The sequence below is a fragment of the Ochlerotatus camptorhynchus genome, unplaced genomic scaffold, assembly GCF_037179485.1.
Source record: "Ochlerotatus camptorhynchus isolate MF236.1 unplaced genomic scaffold, CSIRO-AGI_Acam_v1.1 ptg000010l, whole genome shotgun sequence".
Classification (NCBI taxonomy): domain Eukaryota; kingdom Metazoa; phylum Arthropoda; class Insecta; order Diptera; family Culicidae; genus Ochlerotatus; species Ochlerotatus camptorhynchus.
This window is the reverse complement of record NW_027040502.1, coordinates 3797833-3821842: the sequence shown is the minus strand read 5'-3', so window position 1 is coordinate 3821842 and position 24010 is coordinate 3797833. Positions and strand designations below refer to the sequence as shown.

At 39.4% G+C, this 24010-nt stretch overlaps 2 protein-coding genes across 3 annotated transcripts in view; both read right to left on the bottom strand.

Annotated features, from left to right (window-relative positions):
* The window catches only part of Sec23 (transport protein Sec23), a 229938-nt gene extending 206261 nt beyond the window's left edge, over positions 1–23677 (bottom strand). The window contains exon 1 of the mRNA XM_065220251.1: positions 23674–23677. The gene's annotated coding sequence lies outside the window, so the exon portion shown is untranslated. The remainder of the gene's footprint in view (positions 1–23673) is intronic.
* MFS17 (Major Facilitator Superfamily Transporter 17) overlaps positions 1–24010 on the bottom strand; it is a 72403-nt gene that overhangs the window by 15568 nt on the left and 32825 nt on the right. The window lies entirely within an intron of this gene.

Genomic DNA, 24010 nt, shown 5'->3' with positions numbered 1-24010 from the left:
TTGTCTGTTATGATTTGTTTTTGTTTTGGTTGCACGCTCGGCAAAATACTCACCACTGCTTTATTTGTAAATATTTTAATTTGTTATTTTCATAGTAGATTTTAATCTTGTAGGCTTGTTTTTAGGAGTAGAATGTAGCTTAAAAGTTATCATTTTGAATTGTCTCGCGTCTATAATAAAGATAGGTCCCGTTTCTCCTCCCGCTGCAAAAGAAGGCGAAACACATTAGCAGCATAACATTCGAGCGCAGTTGCAGAAGAACGAAGGCGGTTGTTGTCGAGGTTGTTGTATTGTCCGTGATTGTCAGCGAGCACGAAAAACCAGGAGAAAGTTACGAGCCACGGTTGGAATTCGACGCGTTTTATTTGCCCCGTCCGTTTAAGTGAAAACAAGAAGCTGGAGTGCCGTTTTCGTGGCGTGTGTCCGCTGGAGGGATAATTCCCAGCACCGGCGCGTGGAAGTGACGTCGTTTCCCCGCAAAGTGTCGTGGTTTGTGTGCATAAACGAAGGGTGTCGGATCGCCGCCAAGGGAAGCTAAGCTTCAAGGATTTTTCCGCTTCCCGGCTAATCACTAAGGATCCCCGAACAATGCCGTCCTCACTGCGGTGGCTCAGCCAGTAGAGCCAGTCTCGCCACCGCAGTTAAGAGCCAAGGAGGGACGAAGCAGGCCGAACCGAAGGATCGTTCGCCTGGGTAGTGCACTGCGGTGACTACCGGAACCATCTACGGCGAGTAGTGGGTTTGGTGATTCGTCACCATCGTCACCAGAGGGGTTTCGATAAAGGAGCCTTGCTCATCCCCCCCGCCAAACACCAAAGAAGTGTAGAAGGAGACGCTCGGCACAGACCGTGTCTGGAGCCGACGTGACGTGAACCGCCGTGAACAACAACCGCCGCCGCCGACGTCGAAGGGCCCCAGCGTGTGTCACAGAGAATCAGCGAGGAGAAAGGGAAGATTAGATTATCAATAGACGTCTTAAATTGCATTTTTCTTTCTCTTTTCTATCGTTAACGCCCAAAATCCGAACGTCTTTGGGGGAAGAGATGCATTGGTGTTGATTCAAATGTTAAGATTGATCTACTTTTTGCATATCTATAGTAAGCTATGATCCTAATCTATCAATTACTTTAAAGAAAAACAAATTTCAACAACTGAGTGAAAAGTTATTAACAAATGAGCAGTTGGTGTGTACAACTGTGTATGCCAAGCATGATGGAACATCAATGAGCGTAAACAGGTGAGGCCTAGTGAACCATTTAAAAAGCGGGAGAATGAAAGAGACGGCAAATGGACTGCACCTTACCTATTCAAATATCGTGGATGGATGATCAGTAGGCAGATTTCACAGCACATCCCGCCCCTGATGACCTAAGAGAATAGGTGACAATACGGGGGCGAAAATGAACCACTTTTCTGTCAGTCCGCATCGTGCTCTCTTGCCGTGCGGATCTATTTGCTTTTTGCTCAAGGAAGTGTTACTACTACCTAAAGCTACAACAAATTTAAACAGCACTTTTCAGTGCTCAACCTGTAAAATTTCTACCTTGTTCAACTTTATTCCTCTTCGATCCTTGTTTGGACCCTACCCGAGGTAATCCTTCTTGGATATCGATTTGGAAAATTCCTCTTCGATCCTTCAGATTCTTATAGTAATCTGCTTGGAAGTCGATTTGGATAAAAATTTACTGCCGCCATGGCGCCTAAACGCAAAAGAAAGGGGCAAACTCTTGACCCCCTTCTGAAGAAATTAATTTGAGTAATCAATTTGATTTGCTCACGGATGATGAGAATGATCCATCATCCAAGAAAAATTCTAGTAAACTTTCCCGGCTTAATGCCAAGAAGGAAAAGATTCCCGCTATTGTGATAACCACTTCCGATTTCCATGCTCTTCGCATGGAACTTTTGAACTTCGTGAAAGTTAAGTTTTCTCTACAAATTGGACGTCGGGGTGAATGTCGTGTATTGGCTGAAACCTTGGACGGATTTAAATGTCTTCTCAAGTATCTTACTGAGAAGAAGCACAAATTTTTTACTTACGACACCAAAACTGAACGTGTGTTCAAGGTTGTCATGAAAGGACTGCCCAGTGGTGAATCCCTGGATCAGATCAAAGATGAACTGGCAAAATTACTTGGAGTTGTGCCACTCCAAGTAATCTAAATGAAAATGAAATCCCGTCCTGGCGATTCGCGCAACGGGATTTCTAATGATTTTTATTTAGTTCACTTCAAGTCTAGTGAACTAAACAACCTTAAGGCCTTAGAAAAAGCTAGCCTAATGCTCCATGTCCGAGTGAAGTGGGAACACTTCAGGAAGACTGGAGGAAATTTCCAAAACCTCACTCAGTGCCGTAAGTGCCAGGGATGGGGTCACGGAACTAAAAATTGCTACATGCCAGCTAAATGCATGAATTGTGGTGATTCCTCTCACGCAAAGGACGACTGTCCTGTGAAGGAAGATCCTAAGAAATTTAAATGTTCAAATTGTGGTGAAAACCACAAATCCAATTTTTGGGAATGTAAGACTCGCAAAGCGATCCTACAATCTCGTTCTAACCGGCAGGTAGGAAACGCTCCACGTTTCCGACCAGGTACAAATTCCTCTGCTGTTAACAACGGTCAGCGAGGAACAAATTCTACATTCGTACCCGTAGGTACAAATATCACCCCTGCTTCAAATTTTTCATCTGTACCTACTCCCCTCGCTGCTAACAATGTTCAGCGAGTTAATGGAGCTACCTATGCTGCTATTGCAGCGGGTAGAAATCAATATACTAACCAAAGTAATTCTAACGGAAATTTTGACAATTTTAACTTAGGAAGCATTACTGCTCCTAAAATGGAATTTTTACAGAAATCATTAATTGACATGATTTCTGATATGCTTAAATCTAACTCCATGTTTGATGCTATTCAAACTGGAGTAAAATTTGCAAATAATATTGTCATGACTTTAAAATTCAGTAATGGATTTTAAAGCATTAAATATTGTAAATTGGAATGCTCGATCTCTTAAAGATAATGAAGATGAGCTATTTAACTTTTTGAGAGTTCATAACGTGCATATTGCCGTTATAACTGAAACGTTCCTTAAACCTGACCATAAGGTTAAGAAGGACGCAAATTACTTGATTTATAGAAATGATCGTCTTGATGGACCCTGTGGTGGCGTTGCCATCATTATTCATAGACGAATCAAACATACAATTCTTTCTTCATTTGAAACCAAAGTTTTTGAAACTTTGGGAGTTTCTGTTGAAACAAAATTTGGACAACTTACGTTTATAGCTGCCTATTTGCCATTCCAATGCGTAGGCCAGAAAAAGAATTTTCTCAAGGGTGACCTTCAGAAACTTACCCGTCATAGGTCTAAATTCTTCATTATTGGTGATTTTAATGCAAAACACCGCTCATGGAATAATGCTCAAAGCAATTCCAATGGTAATATTCTGTTTAATGATTGTTCTGCAGGTTATTACACTATTCAATATCCAAACAGCCCAACATGCTTTTCTTCTGCAAGAAATCCCTCCACTATTGATTTGGTCTTAACTGATTCATGTCAACTTTGTAGCCAACTGGTTACCCATGCTGACTTCGGTTCTGATCACCTTCCAGTAACTTTTGAAATATCCCAAGAAATAATTTGTAATCCCAACAGTTCTACTTTCAATTACCATAGAGCTGATTGGGAGCAGTATCGAACATTTATGGAATATAACTTCGACCCAAACATTCCTTTGCAAACCAAAGATGAAATTAATTATGCTCTTGAATCTCTGACTACTTCTATAGTTGCAGCAAGAGCTGCCTCAGTACCAGAATGCGAGGTTAAATTCGATTCAATTATAGTAGACGACGATCTTCAGCTCTTGATCCGTCTTAAAAATGTCCGTACGAGACAATATCAAAGAACACGCGATCCTGCCATGAAGGTTATCTGGCGGGATTTGCAAAAACAAATTAAAAAGCGATTCTCTGCCCTGAGGAACAAAACTTTTGAAAATAATATTTCTAAATTAGACCCGAGTTCCAAACCCTTTTGGAAACTCACAAAAATTTTGAAAAAACCTCAAAAGCCTATTCCAGCGCTTAAAGAAGGTGGTAAAATTTTGATCACAAATTTGGAAAAAGCTCAGAAACTTGCTAAGCATTTCGAGAGTTCCCATAATTTCAGTTTTTGTCTTACTAGTCCTATTGAGAATCAGGTTGCTCGGGATTATCTGAATATTTTCTTTCGGGAAAATATTTTTGATGATTCCTGGGGGACTGATTTGGACGAAGTGAGGTCTATAACTAAAAAGTTTCAAAATATGAAAGCTCCAGGTGATGATGGAATTGTCTATATCCTCATCAAAAAACTCCCAGAGAGTACCTTGTCTTTCTTGGTAAAATTATTTAACAGATGTTTCCATTTGGCATACTTTCCTGATGAATGGAAAAATGCAAAAGTTGTTCCAATTTTGAAGCCGGATAAAAATCCAGCTGAAGCTTCTAGCTACCGCCCAATAAGTTTGCTTTCTTCAATAAGTAAACTTTTTGAAAAGATAATTTTGAATAGAATGATGCTTCACATCAATACGAACTCAATTTTTGCAGATGAGCAGTTTGGATTTCGCCATGGGCATTCAACTACTCATCAACAATTAAGAGTTACCAATTTAATTCGTTCAAACAAATCTGAAGGCCACTCAACTGTAGTTGCTCTTCTAGACATAGAAAAAGCATTCAACAGTGTTTGGCATGAAGGTTTGATTGCTAAATTGACAAAGTTTAATTTTCCACTCTATATTATGAAATTAGTTCAAAATTATTTAACTGACAGAACTCTGCAGGTAAATTATCAAAATTCCAAATCTAATCGACTACCTGTTAGAGCAGGAGTTCCTCAGGGTAGCATTCTTGGGCCTATATTGTATAACATTTTCACTTCGGACCTCCCTGATTTGCCTCAGGGTTGCCACAAATCTTTGTTCGCTGATGACACAGGCATTTCCGCGAAAGGAAGAAGTCTTCGTGTTATTTGCAGCAGACTGCAGAAAAGTTTAGATATTTTCTCTTCTTATTTACTAAAATGGAAGATTTCTACCAACGCTTCCAAAACTCAACTTATAATATTTGCACATAAGCCTAGAGCTTCCTTTTTGAAACCTAGTAGTAGTTACATAGTCACTATGAACGGAGGTCCAATTTCCTGGTCAAACCAAGGGAAATATCTTGGATTAGTACTTGACCAAAAATTAACTTTTAAAGATCACATTGAGGGCATTCAAGCCGAATGTAATAAAAATATAAAATGTTTATATCCTCTTATAAACAGGAAATCCAAACTTTGCCTGACGAATAAACTTCTAATATTTAAACAAGTTTTTAGACCGGCCATGCTTTACGCTGTGCCAATATGGTCTAGTTGCTGCACTACCAGGAAAAAAGCACTTCAAAGGATTCAGAACAAAGTTCTGAAGATGATTTTGAAGTTGCCTCCCTGGTACAGTACTAGCAACAATCAATACGAAACTAACGATTTTAAATTGGCTCACTACTTGACTAGCCTATTGGTCCCAAGCAAACGATTAACGTATCCCATTCTAGTCGAAATTCTAGTACTACGCAATGTTTGTTTTGATTCGCTATGAAAGTATGACAGATAAAATGAGGGGTTATTGGTTTTTCCTATGTTTCGAGGGGTGAATCGATTAGCTTGGGACCGAAGAGAGTACCAGAGCAGAGCCAAAAAGTTGAGCACGTTATTTCGGGACCTTCTAGTCTTAGAGTTACCTCTATGGTACTACCGAAGTACATAGAATTTCGAATGTTGAGACTTTAGAACAAATGTCCAACAAAATAATGAATAATTTCAGGCAAAAATCGTTGCAATCCTCAATTGCAACGATTAATTCCCTTTATACTTAGATAAGATTTAGTTTTAGTCTTTAGTTTTAAGATATCAATTGTTATACTGACATGCAGGTATAAAAAACCTGTTTAAAATACTGAATTGCCAAGACAGGAACAATGTAAAAATACTTAGATATATATCATAACAATTAAGGCTGGTAAGTTACTGTAGTAACTGGAGCACCTAGGTTAAAATGAAATGTAATTTATTTTGAATTTGAAACAAATAAAGAGTTAAAAAAAAAAACCACTTTTCTGTCAAACGTGAACCAGCTCCTGATTGGCCGATTTCATGTGCGTAAGATAGAGATAGAGATAGAAATAAAAGAGGAAGAAGCCAATTGTCACCTCTTCCTCTTAGATGATGACGGGACTGCATCTTTGACAGTTGGATATGTATGAATTGGTGAAACTACTTTCACTTATTTAATTCACAAAGTTTGAATGGGTGCGTGTAAGATTAAACTCGCCGCTACGCACACAAGCGTATTTTAAATTCATTTGTAGTTCTTTTCGACGCATCATTTCCGATTGCAAAAAGCTCGCGTCTTTCTATTCTTTTTGCTTTTTTACACAAAATGACGCGAGCTTTTTGGAATCTAAAATGATGCGTCGAAAAAAACTACAAATGGATTTAAAATACGCTTGTGTGCGTAGCGGCGAGATTAATCTTACACGCACCCATTCAAACTTTGCGAATTAAATAAGTGAAAGCAGTGAATTTTTCGAAAATGCATCAAAGTAAATTGAACCTTATTGGAATGTTGCTCCCACGGTTGATGTCTTCGCTTCGCGCACATTTGGACATAGCGGCAACGATCAGTTATCAGTCAAAATTGCAGGAAAACTGTCAACCAGTATTTTGGGTGCACCAACAAAGGTCATTCGACACCTTAAATTGCATTTGCATTCAATGACTAATGGTAAAATTTAATCTTTAGGGCCGCATTTAACTAAATTCGAACTTATTCCGGAAACAGTACCAAAAACCGGTCATGCGACACGTAAAATTTCATCAGCATACCATGACTAATCAATAGGTGGTAATATTTAACCGTTAGGGCCACATTTTGCCACATCCAGGCATGTTCCAGAAATTAACGGGGAAGTAGCCAGAACTTGAAAAGTACCCAAACTGGCCATGCAACACCTAAAATTGCATAAGCATTCAACGACTAATTCTTCTTATTCTTTTTCGCATTTCAAGCTTATTGCCTATCGCATATTAGCTTATTGCGTGCTCTCAACTTAGTGTTCTAGATGCACTTCCACAGTTATTAATTGAGAGCTTTCGATGCCAGGTACCATTTTGCATTAGTATAATTGTGTGGCAAGTGCAATTATACTCTAGGGAAGTCGAGACATTTTCCAACCCGAAAAATTCCTAGACTGGACCGGGATTCGAACCCAGCCGCCTCCAGCATGGTATTACTTTGTACCTGAGCCTTTACCGAATGAGCTAAGGAAGGCGCCTGAACGACTAATTCATTGGTGGTTATAATTAATATTAAATATCACATTTAGCAACATCTGGACATGTTCGAGACTTATTACGTATTCCGGAAACCCCCGGGAATGTGGCCAGAACTTAAAAAAGTACCGAAAAAACGTCATGCGACACCTAAAATTTTATCAGCATTGAATGACTAATTCATAGGCGGTACAATGTCATCTTTAGGATCACATTTTGCCGTATCTGGGCATGTTCCGGAAATCACCGGGGAAGTAGCCAGAACTTGGAAAGTACCCAAACCGGTCATGCAACACCTGAAATTACATCAGCATTCAAATACTAATTCATTGGTGGTAATATTTAAAATTAAAGATCACATTTAGCCACATTCGGACAAGCTCCGGACTTAATCTGGAAACTACGGAAATGTGGCCAGAACTTGAAAAGTACACCTCAAATTGTATCAGCGTTCAATAGGTGGTAATATTTAATCTTTAGGACCACATTTAGCGAACTTGTTCCGGAAATCCCTGGGGAAGTAGCCAGAACTTGAAAAGTACCCAAACCGGTTATGCAACACTTAAAATGGCATAACGATTCAAAGATTAATTCATAATAATTAATTTTAAAGATCACATTTAGCCACATCCGGGCATGTTCCGAACTTATCCCGGAAATTCCCAGGAATGTGACCGGAACTTAAAAAGTACCAAAAAAAGTCATGCGACACCTAAACTATCATCAGCATTCAATGACTAATCAATAGGTGGTAAAATTTAATCTTTAGAACCCCATGTTGCCACATTTGGGCATGTTCCGAAAATCACCGGGAAGTAGCCAAAACTTGAAAAGAACCCAGACCGACCTAAAATTACATTCAACATTCAACGACTAATTCATTGGTGGTGGTTATTAATATTAAAGATCTCATTTAGCCACATCCGGTAATGTCCTAGACTTATTCCGGAGACCCCCAGTAATGTGGCCAGAACTTGAAAAATGCCAAAAACTGATCATGTGTCATCCATAGGCGGTAAAATCTCATCTTTAGGACCACGTTTTGCCACATCCGGACATGTTCCAGAAACGCCCCGGGGAACATGAATGGACCAAAACCGGTCACGACGCGTGTTCTATGGAAAATGCAATTGCAAATGAAAAACTGTTTTCAGCCGCGTGACTCCAGCGCAATAATAGCTCACAATTGATTCAATTACATACGACTAGATGATAAATTCCTCATGTCATCCGTCATTTGTATTACAAGCATCAAAGAATAATACACCTCTCAGCGCGGGATTAAATTGACCGTAGAAGGAAATTATAGCTCGAAAGCCGGATTGATATTGTGCAAATAAATGCCAGCCGTAATTGACAGCGAATGCCATATGATTCGAATCATATCATGATGATGTGCTTAAAGTGACTTACAAAGAAGCTAATTTGGAATTTGCTGCCCTTTTTGTGTCCCTCCGGTTTGCATAATGTTTTTTCCTGCAATTACGCCTCAACACCTAAAAGCTGCATTCGGTTTCACGCGTACTTGTCTAGTAGGTAGTGTGTTTTGTACTTTTGCTAAATTTGTTTACGGAACGCGAGGATACACACTTTTTGCTTTCGTTGCACCACAGACAAACAGAAGTAAATCTGCAAATACTCACTCACTAACGACATCTCGCCAAGTCTCAAACAATGTTGCATACAAGTTCGATTAATGTATAGAAACGTCAAAAAGATCCGATGCCAGTTCTTTAGTGGGGGATTCGCGAAACTAAAGGGTGATACGGTCAAAATTTGGTCAATATCAACTTGACGTATTTCTTTCAATTTTGCATTTAAAAAACCTGAACACCCCTCATTTTGAAGGTGTGTGTGTGTGTAGAATGTTGCTCCTATTTTGATTTTGGAATTCACTCTTCAGTTGTCAAAATGCCGTCCAAGCAAGAAGAGCAGCGTATCAAAATTTTGCTCGCACATCGCGAAAATCCGAGCTACTCGCACGCAAAGTTGGCAAAATCGCTAAAAGTTGCCAAATCAACCGTTACAAATGTAATTAAAGTGTTTGGGGAACGTTTGTCGACAGCCAGGAAGTCTGGATCGGGGGGAAATCGAAAACCGGAAGCCGCTGAGACGACAAAGAGAGTTGCCGGTAGTTTCAAGCGAAACCCTAACCTCTCTCTCCGAGATGCCGCAAATAAGCTGAGTGTATCGTCTACAACCTATGCATCGAGCCAAAAAACGAGCCGGACTATCGACTTACAAGAAGGTAGTGACTCCAAATCGCGAAGATAAACAAAATACGACGGCCAAAGCGCGATCCCGGAGGCTGTACACGACGATGCTGACGAAGTTTAACTGCGTGGTAATGGACGACGAAACCTACGTCAAAGCCGACTACAAGCAGCTTCCGGGACAGGAGTTTTATACGGCAAAAGGAAGGGGAAAGGTAGCAGATGTTTTCAAGCACATGAAACTGTCAAAGTTCGCAAAGAAATATCTGGTTTGGCAAGCCATCTGTACCTGTGGCTTGAAAAGCAGCATTTTCATAGCTTCCGGGACTGTCAACCAAGAAATTTACGCGAAAGAGTGTTTGAATAAACGTCTGCTGCCTTTCCTGAAGAAACACGGTTGTTCCGTACTGTTTTGGCCGGATTTGGCATCTTGCCATTACGGTAAAAAGGCCATGGAGTGGTACGCCGCCAACAACGTGCAGGTGGTTCCCAAGGACAAGAACCCTCCCAACACGCCAGAGCTCCGCCCAATTGAGAAATACTGGGCTATTGTCAAGCGGAACCTAAAGAAGACCAAAAAAACTGCTAAGGGCGAGCAGCAGTTCAAGGCAAACTGGCTTTCTGCGGCGAAGAAGGTGGACAAGGTGGCTGTACAAAATCTGATGGCAGGGGTCAAGCGTAAGGCCCGGCAATTCGGATTTGGAAAAGCGGAAGCCTAATTGAATATTTTTCCTGAATTTTATACTAATTGAACTTGAAAAAGAAATTTAATTTGATTTTTTAAATAAACGATTTCACCGATTTACACGCGTTTTCCCTTGACCAAATTTTGACCGTATCACCCTTTAATAATATTTCGATTGAACGTTAAATGCGTGAACGACGATTGAGCAGGAAGAGCTACGTCTATTTGTCTGTGGTTGCACTTTCCACGTTGATGAATGCTACACTACACACGTATAATTGAAGGTCACGGTCATTACGAGCTGTGCTGGGTATGTCCGCTACCAAAACGGTTCTCGCTAGAATTTACTCGTCATGGTGAACAAAAGTTTCTGACGGTCATTACTCGATGGGCTGATTGCTTTAACAATATTTACTGTAAGAGCATAATGGGCTAACTCTTACCTAATATGATTAGAATGTTGCTCAAAGTTTGCTATTCATGCTTTGTTTAATAACTTATAGGTAGAGTGGACAGTGGAAAATTACTGTGAAATGGAAACCCGTCGAAAAAAAAAAACGAAATACGCCTCATCCACTTATCGTCGTTCACCCCGACCTAGCGAATAATAAGAATGCGAGTCGCTATTGTACCAGCTTGGCGAAGATGACGTTCGATACAGGAAAAGCGCCGGGTACCGAGGCACGTGTTTCTGTTTACAGCATTTAGTTTTTTGATGTTTGCCAGCTTGTTATCAATAGACTGAGAAAAGCGTATATTATGATAAATATATGATGTTTGTTATGCATTTTAGAATGAATGGAAACCTTTCACACACAGATACAGCACGATAAATGCTGACCGACTGCACAGTAGAGATGCGGAGTTGCAATGCGAGAAACCCTTGAACTTGATTTGCTGACATGTCGAATCCATTTATCAACGACAATGCGGTTGACTTTGTCCCGACTGGTTTCATGGGCGTACTTGGAAAGCACGTGTAGACGGAAAAAACGGGTTTTCAAGCAAGCGAATTATGCATTACCAATGCGAAACTGAGCAACTGCAACATTGAAGATGCTTATTTTCAACAATTCTGACAGTCCTGAAGTCAGGGAATTCCAGAAAAATTGCTATGATTCACGTGTTATACGTTTTAAGCTGTTTGTTGGTTCTGTTGTTGTTGTTGTTGTTTATGTTTTTGTTGCTTTTGAAGCACGTCTAGACTCCCAGGTCTAGAAAAATGGAATTCCTAAGCATGATTTAACTTGAAGCGTATTACAAATGTGAATTTCATTACTGAAACATTGGAGATGTTTATTTTGCCAGTTCATATTTGAACCGTAATACCGAGAATACAAAATAAAGTTCACTTTTCCCATAGTAATTCCCATGTAAAATTCAAAGGGCCACTGCAGTATGAGTTCGCATCCAAATGAGCTAAAAATTTGGGATAATTACCAGGACCTGTTTTGAAATCTTTTAAGCTTGGTGGAGCAAACTCCAGGCTTTAAGCACGAACCGAAGTACGCCTACGCAAACAAACAAGATCATCGGGTAGGGGTGGTTTGCATTGGCGTGCTTCACTGAGCAAGTTTAGGTTATCCTTTATCTGTGTTCAAATAAAAATCTATCAAATAGCGAACGCTGTAAGTCGAGACATTGAAAGTCAATTAAATTGATCATATTCACATATTTTGAACTCACAACAAAAATGATTTATCCTCGTTTTTACAAGACATAAGGTTGTATTTAAATTTGCAAACATTACTGTTCTACTAGATACTTTTTTTTTGTAATTACTTTATTTGTACAGGCTCAATCGAATAAACTTTACAGAGCCGAGTTATCCTTTGCGTTATACATTATTACTGTCTTAAATATAAAGTTAAAGGAACTGGACCGAGTACTCGCGGTTGTCTCGAGGTTAGTGGAGATTTACAATTTTTTTGATGGGAAAAGGGAAGAAGGAGGTTTGAAATGTGGTTTACGATACAACTATTTAATTAATCCTAAAGCATGAAATTATTTCTATTCATCTTGAAAACAAACATTGAAAAAAAAACCCACACGTACAAAATACAAACTAAACACAAGGTTAATCAAACTTACAATCTAAGGTTAATATCCTTAAAGTAAACATATATGAGTTTCATAAACTCCAGATCGCGTCTAGCCAAAATATCCCGAACTGGAACATTAGGTTGTCTACCTCGAGCCCGAAGGGAATCATAAAAATGTGATCTGACTCCACGATACTCCGCACAAGACCAAAGGATGTGATCAGCGTCCTGGTAACCTTGTCCACATTCACAGAGATTGCTGTCTCCCAACCCCACACGGAACAAGTGAGCGTTTAGACAATAGTGATTGGACATGAGACGAGACATCACGCGTATGAAGTCTCGACTCAAGTCCAACCCTTTGAACCATGCAAACTTCGACACCTTAGGGATAATTGAATGTAGCCATCGTCCCAAGCTCTATAGGCGATTTGTCGATCATAAATGTCGCCTTCCATAGCGCCCACCTTCGCAAGTGAGTCCGCCTTCTCATTGCCCAAAATTGAGCAATGCGAAGGGACCCACGCGAAGGTGATGATGAAAGAGCGCACGGATAAAGCACTAAGCAGTTCTCGTATTTTCAAGAGAAAATACGAGAAGTGCTTTACCGGCCTAATGGAACGGATAGCCTCGACAGAACTGAGACTATCCGTAAAAATAAAGTAGTGGTCTGGAAGAAGTGAAGCAATAGTTTCCAAAGTGTAGTGAATTGCTGCCAGTTCAGCCACATACACAGAACAAGGAGCTTCAAGTTTTCGAGAGGCGCTATGAAATTCATTAAATACACCAAAACCAGCGGACTCCTCTATTAGAGATCCATCTGTGAAAAACGTTCTTGCAGAATCAACATGGCCAAACTTTGCAGCGTATAATGACGGAGCAATCATAGGACGATGATGCTCTGGAATTCCGCGGATTTCCTGCGTCATAGATAAATCAAAATTAACTGAATTGCCGAAATCGAAGAAGACTACACGATTGGGAATATTTCTTGAAGGGCTGACATCCTGTGTTAAATATAGGTAGTACAAAGTCATAAAACATGTTTGAGGATTTAGCTCCAGAAGCTTCTCAAAGTTTTCGATCACCAGTGGGTTCATTACTTCACAACGGGTGAGGAGCCTCAGAGATAACTCTGAAAAACGGATGGATAGTGGCAACATGCCCGCCAGCACTTCGAGACTCATAGTATGAGTCGAGTGCATGCATCCTAACACGATACGAAGACAACGATACTGGATCCGTTCCAGCTTGATGATGTGCGTTTTAGCTGCCGACTGGAAACAAAAACTACCATATTCTAGAACCGATAAAATCGTTGTCCGGTACAACGTCAAAAGATCTTGTGGATGAGCTCCCCACCACGTTCCGGTAATTGATCGAAGGAAATTGATCCTTAGTTGGCCCTTTCGTCTCAGATACTCAATGTGGGATCTCCAGGTGCATTTGGAATCGAACCAGACCCCGAGATATTTAAAAGACATGGAATGAGTGATCGGTTTACCCAAAAGTTGAAGCTTCGGTTGTGCTGGGCTATGCTTCCTAGAAAAAACGACCAACTCAGTTTTCTCCGTGGAGAATTCGATACCTAGCTGAATAGCCCAAGTAGACAAATTGTCCAAGGTATCCTGTAAGGGTCCTTGCAGGTCAACCTCTTTTGGCCCTGTGATAGACACTACGCCGTCATCTGCAAGTTGTCTCAACGTGCAATTGTCACTAAGACAGACATCAATTTCTCTAACGTAGAAATTGTACAAAAGGGGGCTTAAACATGAGCCTTGGGGGAGACCCATGTAGCTAAATCGAAAAGCTGTAGAGTTTCCATGAGAAAAGCTCATATGTTTTTCTGACAGCAAATTGTACAAAAAATTATTTATTAATGGAGACAATCCACAAGCGTGGAGTTTCTCTGAAAGAACTTCAACGGATACTGAATCAAAAGTCCCCTTGATATCCAAGAACACAGAAGCCATTTGCTCTTTTTTAGCAAAAGCCAACTGAATTTCCGAGGAAAGCAACGCGAGACAGTCGTTCGTTCCCTTACCCCTACGGAAACCAAATTGAGTATCTGAAAGAAGGTGGTTCGTCTCAACCCATTTGTCGAGGCGAAGAAGGATCATTTTCTCCATCAATTTCCGAATACACGACAGCATCGCGATGGGCCGATACGAATTGTGATCCGACGCGGGTTTATCAGGCTTTTTAATGGCTATCACCCTCACTCGTCTCCAATCGTCGGGAACAATATTGAGCTCCAAGAACTGATTGTACAAGTTCAACATGCGCCTCTTAGCGACGTCTGGGAGGTTTTTCAGCAAGTTGAACTTGATTCTATCAGATCCCGGGGCAGAATTGCCACACGAAAGGAGAGCGAGTGAAAGTTCCACCATTGAAAAAGGCTGACTGATGTCGTCTACCGAATTCGCGGTTTCGCGAGGAATCAACTGCGACGGCACGGAATCCGGACACACTTTTCGCGCAAATTTAAGAATCCATTGATCCGAACATTCCTCGCTTTCGTTGTTAGTAGACCGGTTACGCATTCTTCGCGCCGTACTCCAAAGCGTATTCATAGACGTTTCGCGCGACAATCCGTCTACAAACTGCCGCCAGTAACCCCGTTTTTTGGCCTTGATGAGGCTCTTGAGTTCGCGTTCAAGAGATGTGTATGCGTTGAAATGCTCGCGTGTTCCGCGTTTCGGGCAGAACCTTCCGGAAAACTGAAAGAAACTCCCTCCTCAGCCAAGTCAGAGCCAGACTCGTCATCTGACAAAAGAGCGAAGGGATTTGTTTCGTTGGTCGATGGCTTGGCTGTCTTAAGCATTTCTGCAAAAGACCGCCTGGAACGTTCCTTAGGGGAGCGTTTCATTTTGTCCCCGAGCTGTTTGTACGCCGGGCACGACGAGAGAGCATGAGGAGGAGTTCCATTGCAGTACACGCATTTTGGTGCAGTAGCTGCGCAGGCGCCATCCTCATGCTTCTCCCCGCATGTGGAGCAGCGTGCCTTGTTGCCGCAGTGGGAGGCCGTATGTCCCAACCGCTTACAATTCTGGCAGTTCATGACCCGAGGTACAAACAACCGCACAGGAAGACGAAGTTTTCCCAGCTCGATGTATTGAGGAAGGGCAGATCCAGAAAAGGTCACCCGAAACGAGTCTGTGGGGGTAAAACTCTTTTTACCCTCGCTGAGCGATACTGACTTCATTCTATGAACGGCCAGTATCTTTACCGGAGGAAGCAAGGGGTTCTTGAATCGGCCAACCGCTTGCTTCTCCAGTATCTCGGGGTTCAGGCTCGCCTCAGTGACCACGCCTTGGATCTCCACATCAGAAGCTGGAATGTACACCCTATATTCCAGTGTGAAAAACTGGGAAACAGCAATTTCATTGGCCTGTTTCAGGTTAGCGACGGTCACACGAAGTTTGTTGTGCCTAACCTTCGTTATTTCAAATTATTTCGAGAATCGCTTTGTCAGATCATCAGATATCTGAACAACATTCAAGGGTTTGTTTTTGGGCTGAAAATAGACAACCCATGGGCCAGTCGAGTCATTCGGGTAGGCCCGCAATCTGGTGCTTTTCTCATCCTGCCCATTGACAGACTGAGACGACGAACCAGGGATGACATCATCATTATTCTGAGATGAATGGTCATCCATGTCGTCTTCTGACAAAACATCCATTTTGTTCAACTAGTGGGAGCGCAAAACGCTCTCCCACTGAACGCAAAGACACAATACACAGAAAACACTACAAACACAGAAATACAAAATGAAAATTTAACTAATAGGGGAGGAAAAGAAACAAGAAAAAAACAAAAACTTATCTGATAATCCTATACTACTACCACCGAGCGTTATATGTGTAGGCGTTTACGCAGATGGCTGGAAGAGACGCGCTGCGTGGATGACCTTCGTTGTGGTGCACTTGATCGAGGCTCGGTACTCAGCGCACACAGGCGCACGATGATTGATGAACGATGTAGATGTAGAAACGGGTGCTCACACTCGATGATGATGATACGTGAGCGGGTATGCGCGAGCGCGTATGCGTGACCACGCAACGATGATGCCCAAATTGGTTTGCGAAATACCAATAGCACGGATTAATCGTTCCGAAAATGGCACTTTGTACTAAAAAAAAACTCACTTTTCGATCAATTTACCGGGAACTATGCCAGGAGTCACTTAGTGAGAAAAAACTGATAATTTATATCAAGCGAATACCGAGAAAACTTCCAAAACAACGGAAAGTCGACCGTACTTCTTGCTAGGACGCAGTGAGATACACTAGATACTTCCACAGTTATTAAAACTGAGAGCTTTCGATGCCTGTACCATTTTTGAATTAGAATAACTGTGTGACAAGTACAATCACACTCTATGCCCAGGGAAGTCGAGAAATTTTCCAACTCGAAAAATTCCTAGACCGAACCGGTAAATCGAACCCAGCCACCTTCAGTATGGTCTTGCTTCGTAGCTGCGCCCTCACATTAGAACAGTCAGAACAAGTAATTGCAGCTAAGTTTAATGATTATTTCGTAGATAGCGTTTCATTGATTAATCAATCTATTGAATTGGTCGATGAACCTGACGAAATAAAACAGCCAGTTAATAGTAGTTGTAGATTTGAAGTTTTTCACTCAATCACATTAGATGAACTTAGAGTTATTTGTTTTTCATTAGGAAAATCGGCTGGAGTAGATAATGTTAATGCTAGAGTTATTCAAGATTGCTTTCATGTCATTGGCCACATCTTGCTGGACCTTATTAATGAATCATTACAAACTGGACATGTGCCACAAATTTGGAAGGAATCCTTAGTGGTTCCTATTCAAAAAGTTGCTGGAACGATTAAAGCCGAAGAGTTTCGTCCCATCATTAGAGAAAAGCTAACATTAGAGAAAATTTTAGAACTTGTTGTTAAAGGCCAGCTGTTGGAGTATTTAAATAGTAATAGTTTGTTGATATCAGAACAATCGGGATATCGGGAAGGTCATTCTTGTGAAACCGCGTTGAATTTGGTATTAGCGAAGTGGAAAAATAACTTGGAGTGTAAAGATACGATTGGTGCTGTTTTTTTGGATCTGAAACGCGCTTTTGAAACAATTTCTAGGCCCTTATTGTTAACATCAATCAAGCGCTTTAGAATTACGAGTACTGCATATAAATGGTTTGAAAGCTATTTATCTGACAGAACTCAACGGACTGTTTTTAATGATTATGTTTCCAGTCCCGTGGGGAACAACCTTGGAGTGCCCCAGGGAAGTGTATTAGGGCCCCTTTTATTTATTATGTATATTAATGACTTGCGACGTGTTTTACGGTTTTGCGACATTAATCTTTTTGCAGATGATACTGTGTTATTCATTGCAGCTAAGGATTTAGAAGTTGCCGTCTCACACTTGAATGAAGATTTGCAGTATCTAAGTAGATGGTTGAAGTGTAAGCAGTTAAAATTGAATACAAGTAAAACTAAATTTATGGTGATTTCGCGGAGTCGATTAAATGAGAACGTCTCTGTTGTAATTGATGATGAGACTATAGATCGCGTTCAGGAGATTAAATATCTTGGCGTGATTATTGATGACAAACTTAAGTTCAACTCTCACATTGACAATGTCATCAAGAAAATTGCCAAGAAGTATGGAATTCTATGTCGATTGAAAAACCGATTTAACTATTGGCAGTAAAATACAGCTATACAAATCAATCATCTCTCCTCATCTAGACTTTTGCCCTTCCATTTTATTTCTGTCCAATGCAACACAAATATCGAGATTCCAGCGCATGCAGGATAAAATAATGCGTTTGATTTTGAGATGTAATAGATTCACTTCCTCAACTTTGATGCTAGACGCCTTACAATGGTTGTCGGTGAAGCAAAGAATTGTATATTTGACTATGGTGTTCATTTTTAAAGTAGTTAACGGTTTGCTGCCTCGATATTTGTGTGATCGAATTGAAAGAGGAAGTGACTTTCATAGATATAATACTAGAAACGCGGTTGAAATAAGAACACCACATTTCTTGACTTGTGCTTCACAGAATTCATTATTTTTTAAAGGAATAAATGTTTTCAATTCGATGCCTCGACACATTAAACGTTCAACAACATTAGCAGAATTTAAGAGACATTGCATTTCACACGTTAAAACTGTCTTTTGAACGGTTATCCAGCGATTTTTTTTTATGAATTGACAAATTATGTATCTTGACGAAGTTATTTTTAACGGATTATTTTGTATCGATAGCTGTTATAACGACTTTTTAATAATTATTGTAGCACTGCAAAAACTATTTTGTTCGCCACGATGGTGATGATGGATTTTTGATATTTGATTTAATAGTAGTAGTAGTAGTAAAAAAAATAGTAGTCTACAAAGGTTTGAGCCTCGCGCGCGTATTACGGATATAGAGGACTGAATTTAACATTTGATAAAAAAATGCAATTTTGAAGCTTATTTGGAAGATACTTTGAGTTAGTAGTAAGTTTTCTGGCAAATGTTGGGGGTTCGTGAGCATTCCTGACATTGCTGAAAATTATGATAGCATCAGATTGCGGGGTTACTAGTGTAATAGGATGCTTTGTTGATTGTTCATTAACTCTTGATTGCTTGTAATACTTATGAATATTTTAGGTGGACAAAAAGGCGAACTAAGAGGTGGACGCCTAAGCTTTTCCACATTTATATAGCTGTGAAGCAACTGTAAACTCTAGAGGGAATTTATATATGTAACTGAAACCAGTTCGATTTTGTTTGCCAACCTGGTTAAAATGTCATATTCAATTATCTTACAGATAAATCGTCCAGCTCAAACCTTTGTAGGGGTAAGAGGTGGGACCATCATCATCATCATCATCCAGGGCTGGTAAATGTCATTTTCAATGAAAGATCTCACGCGATTTTTAAGCGAATGAGAAACGACGATAGAGATATTCTTAAAAAATTTCATCGTTTTTTTGTCATGACAGAACGTGACAGTGTTGTTTGTTGTTGTCAAATACGGAACGAGATATTCTATTTTCTCATGACTATCGTTCAATAAGCTACTGGTGAGTATATGAGATATTCTCAAATTTGAGTCAGTAGACTTCTCTGACGCTTGTGAAATGCACAAGTATTAGTGCGGAACTTTGAGTAAATTATAAGTTATAGTGCAAGAAAACCTTTGAATTTACCCAAAGTTCTGCACTAATACTTGTGTAATTCACAAACGTCAGAGAAGTCTATTGAACTTAATTTTGGGTAGAAAATACTCACGAGTAAGTAATTGTTTCAGACGAGTCAAATGAAAACTACGATAAGCGGTTTACTGAAAATTAGCTTATTGAACGGAACGGGAGATGAGTGAAAAGAACTTAATTTTGGGTAATTTTTTGGTTCCATGTACAGCGTTTTTTCCGTGATGCAATTTGATGATTTGACATCCTCACGACCAAGGTGACTACATATAGGTGTTTTAATGTGTCAAATTCATGATTCAGCCATGTTGGATTTTTGTATGGGACAGCGACCGAGTTTGTTTACAATTTGCTCTAAAACCGCACTCCCCCCCCCCCCGCGACCTCCTCGCCTATATCGTGGCAAAGCTGTATCACCATTTATATACCCACCATGCTCACGACTATGTTAAGACATTCCCAGCTAATTTCAGCACACAGATCGATGAAAATGCTGTTCATCCATATTCTTGTTTCCGTTCGAACCGTATGAACCAGCCCAGTGGCAGGCGCGTAGGCAACATGTTATACCGTGACAGCGGGCCCAGCACAGCAAAATAAACGATTTGAGCCCGGGACATGCTGCCTACTGTCAAACGCTGCTGTTGGTATAGACCTTGTCACTGGCCTGGTATGAACCGTATGAAAACATTTTTTTGTATTATAAAACCACAGACAAACAGGCATAACACATTGAATATTTCTCACTGTAAAACATCGTCGCTAAAACATTACCGCTATCTGTTGAGTACACTGTGGTGGGAACTACACTGAACAGATGGCGGTAGTGTGTAAACGAAAACGCAAGCGAATTGACTATGCACGCCACAGGTGGCGGTACTACCAACTACGATACTTTTAAATTGTCCATTAAATGCTTGTTCGATGAACAACTTGCGAGCGTTATGTCTGTTTGTCTGTGATAAAACGGTTCGAACGAAAACGAGAATATAGGTGATTATCTAGAATTTTATACGACAAACACGACAAGAAACGGTTCAGTACCCGAGTTATTAACGAAAGAGAAAGTCGATGAAGAGAATACATCAAATCTACTTAGGACTGAAATATACGAGCGTCAATTTTGATTTAAATTCGAGTCATAATAGACGTTAAATTCAGCTCAATCAAACGTACTTTCGACCTTTTCAGTCCCGAAACACTTAATTTAACATGACATGTTTGTTTACGTCTCATCCTTTATGTCAAAGATGGATTCCGTCACGTGTAAGATTAGATATTTCTAAGTGTTTAATGCAATGACCAGCGTGAAATCATAACACGAAAACTTCACTTCCAATAGAAATGTAGGAAAAATATGCACGATAAAAGTTTATGAGTAATTTTGGGTAAATATCCCTGAAAACTTAAATAACAAAAAATAACCCGCTTCAATATTTTTAATATTTTTCATTGAACAAATACTTTTCTGAGCGAAATTTTACCAAAATATTGTATATACAAAAAGTTCAAAAGTTATTGCTCTATATTATTTTGTTATTTTTTAATTGTCCAACATGAAAAATTCACAGAAGATAGCATTTTTAAAAAGATTTTTATTGAAAAATATTCAAACAATATTGAACAAGGTAATTTTTTGTTATTTAAGTTTTAATCACTTTTTGGATTTGTTACCCAAAATTTTACCAATTTTACCATGTATATATATTTTTTTAAATTAAATTATTTTCATCTACAACTTTGTCTCAGACGTCAAATGCATTTTCGAGTTAAGATTTGTTTAAAAATATCACATACACCATTTTGAACTTTTTTTTTCGAGATTCAAAATGGCCAAACTTTAGCTCAAACACAGAGAACAGAGGTCCAAGTTCGATCAGAAAATTGTGTAAAGTTAAGTGGAAACGTCGCCGTTACGTACCGCTAGCATCTCCTGATTTCCTCTATAAATTTATCACTTTCGACCAATTGGGCGTTAGTATTGATAAATTATCTGTTGAAAATTTCCACTTGGCGCTACCATCATTTAGTGTCTAGTGTAAGTTTTGCAACGTCAGTGCCATCATGTTGTCAAAGAGGTTTTTTTAGTGGGGAAATCGCCGTTAGTGGCGCTTAAGTCAAATAGGAATCTTTGCATAAGTTTTTAGAGAAATTTTGTTCGAGCCTCAATGCAAATATATTATATTAACAATATGATCCACTCTTTCGCTTAGCTGGCGAAACAAATTTTTAGCGATGAAAGCACCTCTGTAGCCAAAAAGGCTACCAATGTATTTGTTTATCATCACGAGGGGTAAACCAAATGAAAATTTGTTTAATATTTCAAATGAATGTATTTCAGCATTTTATTTTATTTGATGACAACAGTGACATGTCAGACAAATTTTAAAGTAATATACACAATGTAATTAATGAAAATAATGTGACTCTTACTTTTGTAATAAGTGCTATATTCGCACTCGTCGATTGTAATTGAATGATTGTTGCTGACCTTTTTCAACGCTAGATGGTGCGTGAAGCAATATTTTGCGGGTCACCATTGCAATATTTGGAAAAGGCATGAATGGATCATATTGTTAATATGATATATTTGCTCAATGTCTGTTCTCTGTGGCTCAAATGTAAATGCAATCATGGTACACTGGGGCAAGTTGAAACGGTAAGTGTATCTCTTAGCGGAAGTGAATATTCACTGTAATTATTTTGGAGAGGCCTTGTGTATTACTGCAAACTACTAAATTAGAAATAATCTTAGTGATTATTCACTTTCGCTAAGAGATACACCTACCATTTCAACTTCTCCACGGTTTTCAACCTGCCCCGGTGTACCTTACGCAAAGTTGCATACAAATCGGAGAAGACCGAATCAATTATTTAAGGGAAATCGCTCTAATGTTGGCCTATGGATCTAAGATTGGGCCCATCGCTAAAAATCTGCTATTTATCAATTTTATCTAGATGAACGCGTCATTGGGACGGTACTAAAGGATGTTTTTGGTCGCTATTGAAAATTTAGTCGATTGCTGAATTTATGTATTGTCCCAAATTAGGGGCATTTAGGCCGACATTACATCCATTTCCCCTATTTGCTATTTTGCCTGGAATTTCTCCCTCGCAAGCAAGACGCAATTTATGCAGTTGCTTTATATTGCGCAACATGTCTGGCAAAAAAGAAGAACAAACTAACGAACAAGATTCAACCTCGGTATGTCCTTTTGCAAAGCGGCTTAGGGGAAAGTGAGGCAATATGACCCGCTTAAAAACCAGCTTATTGAAGGTATTTTACAAAAGATCAGGCTTAATGCTTAAAGCATACTTAAACTATCCATATCATTTAAGTCTAACAAAATACTATTCTCTAGAGCAAATATTCGAAAAATGTTAGACTAGCTAAAAATGTCAAAACTGTTATAAGGTATCTGAATCAGAAAATTAAGTCGATCAGTTTCCTTACGCAGATTTATAAATGGTCTTTGGTTTCTTATACCGTTCCGATTCAAATTTCGGACGATTCAAATTTCGGACACTTTCATTTTTAATTAAATATTACATCCAGTTAGAAACAAAGTAATAATGTTAGATGATCGTGGAGGGCACTAGTCAAAAAAATTTAAAATTTACAAGACATGTGGATCATATTCGACCGAGATAATCAACTTTTAAAAGTGTCCGAAATTCGAGTTTAAGTGTCCGAAATTTGAATCGGCACGGTATGACATGATGTTTTTTTTTTCTAGATGTTAATACACATTATAGATATTTCAACTTAAATTCATCAATTAAGCATTATTCCTTTCATAAATATGATTGTATCCTAGAAAATCACGTTTTGAGACAGCTGCTTTGGTAAAAAATTAGTCATTCACAAGACTGAAAAAATATAGGCCTTAAATAGGCAGTACTTCTGAAATTTAACTTATTCTACAGAAAATAATTGTTTAATCTTTTTATGCTAAAACTGTTCATTGTTGACCGTTCATAAAGCTTCAAGAGAACATAATATTCTTACCCGTTGTTTACAAGGTCGCTCATACCACCCCGACAGAGTGCTCATTTTACTCCAACCGTTTAATGTCGGTTACAAAACGAACATTCTTCAAATCTTCTTGCATAAGATTCAAAAGTTTGTATTCATGATGTTAATAGGGCTTGAGACTATCCATTTGGTTAAACATCATTCGAATTTTCCACTGAATTTTGTATGATTAGTGATGATTTTTTCTTAAGGTGGCCAAACTGCCCCACTTTCCCCCATATACAATGTAGGAATAAGCTACCAAAAGTGCCCACTTTCAAATGTCGTTTTTTTCCGAAGGACGCTTACCAATTTAGGCGAACCGAACCTTAAAAAAAACGTGCAAAAAATCGAATCAACCATCAATTTTACGGCCCTGATCGGCTATCAGCAAGCAATAATTTATCACACGACATTTCTTGTTTTCATTTCTCGAGAACTCGACATCCATTAGCTCTTAGCTTGCAAGCGAGCACTGCGCTGCTGCACGTTTTATTTTT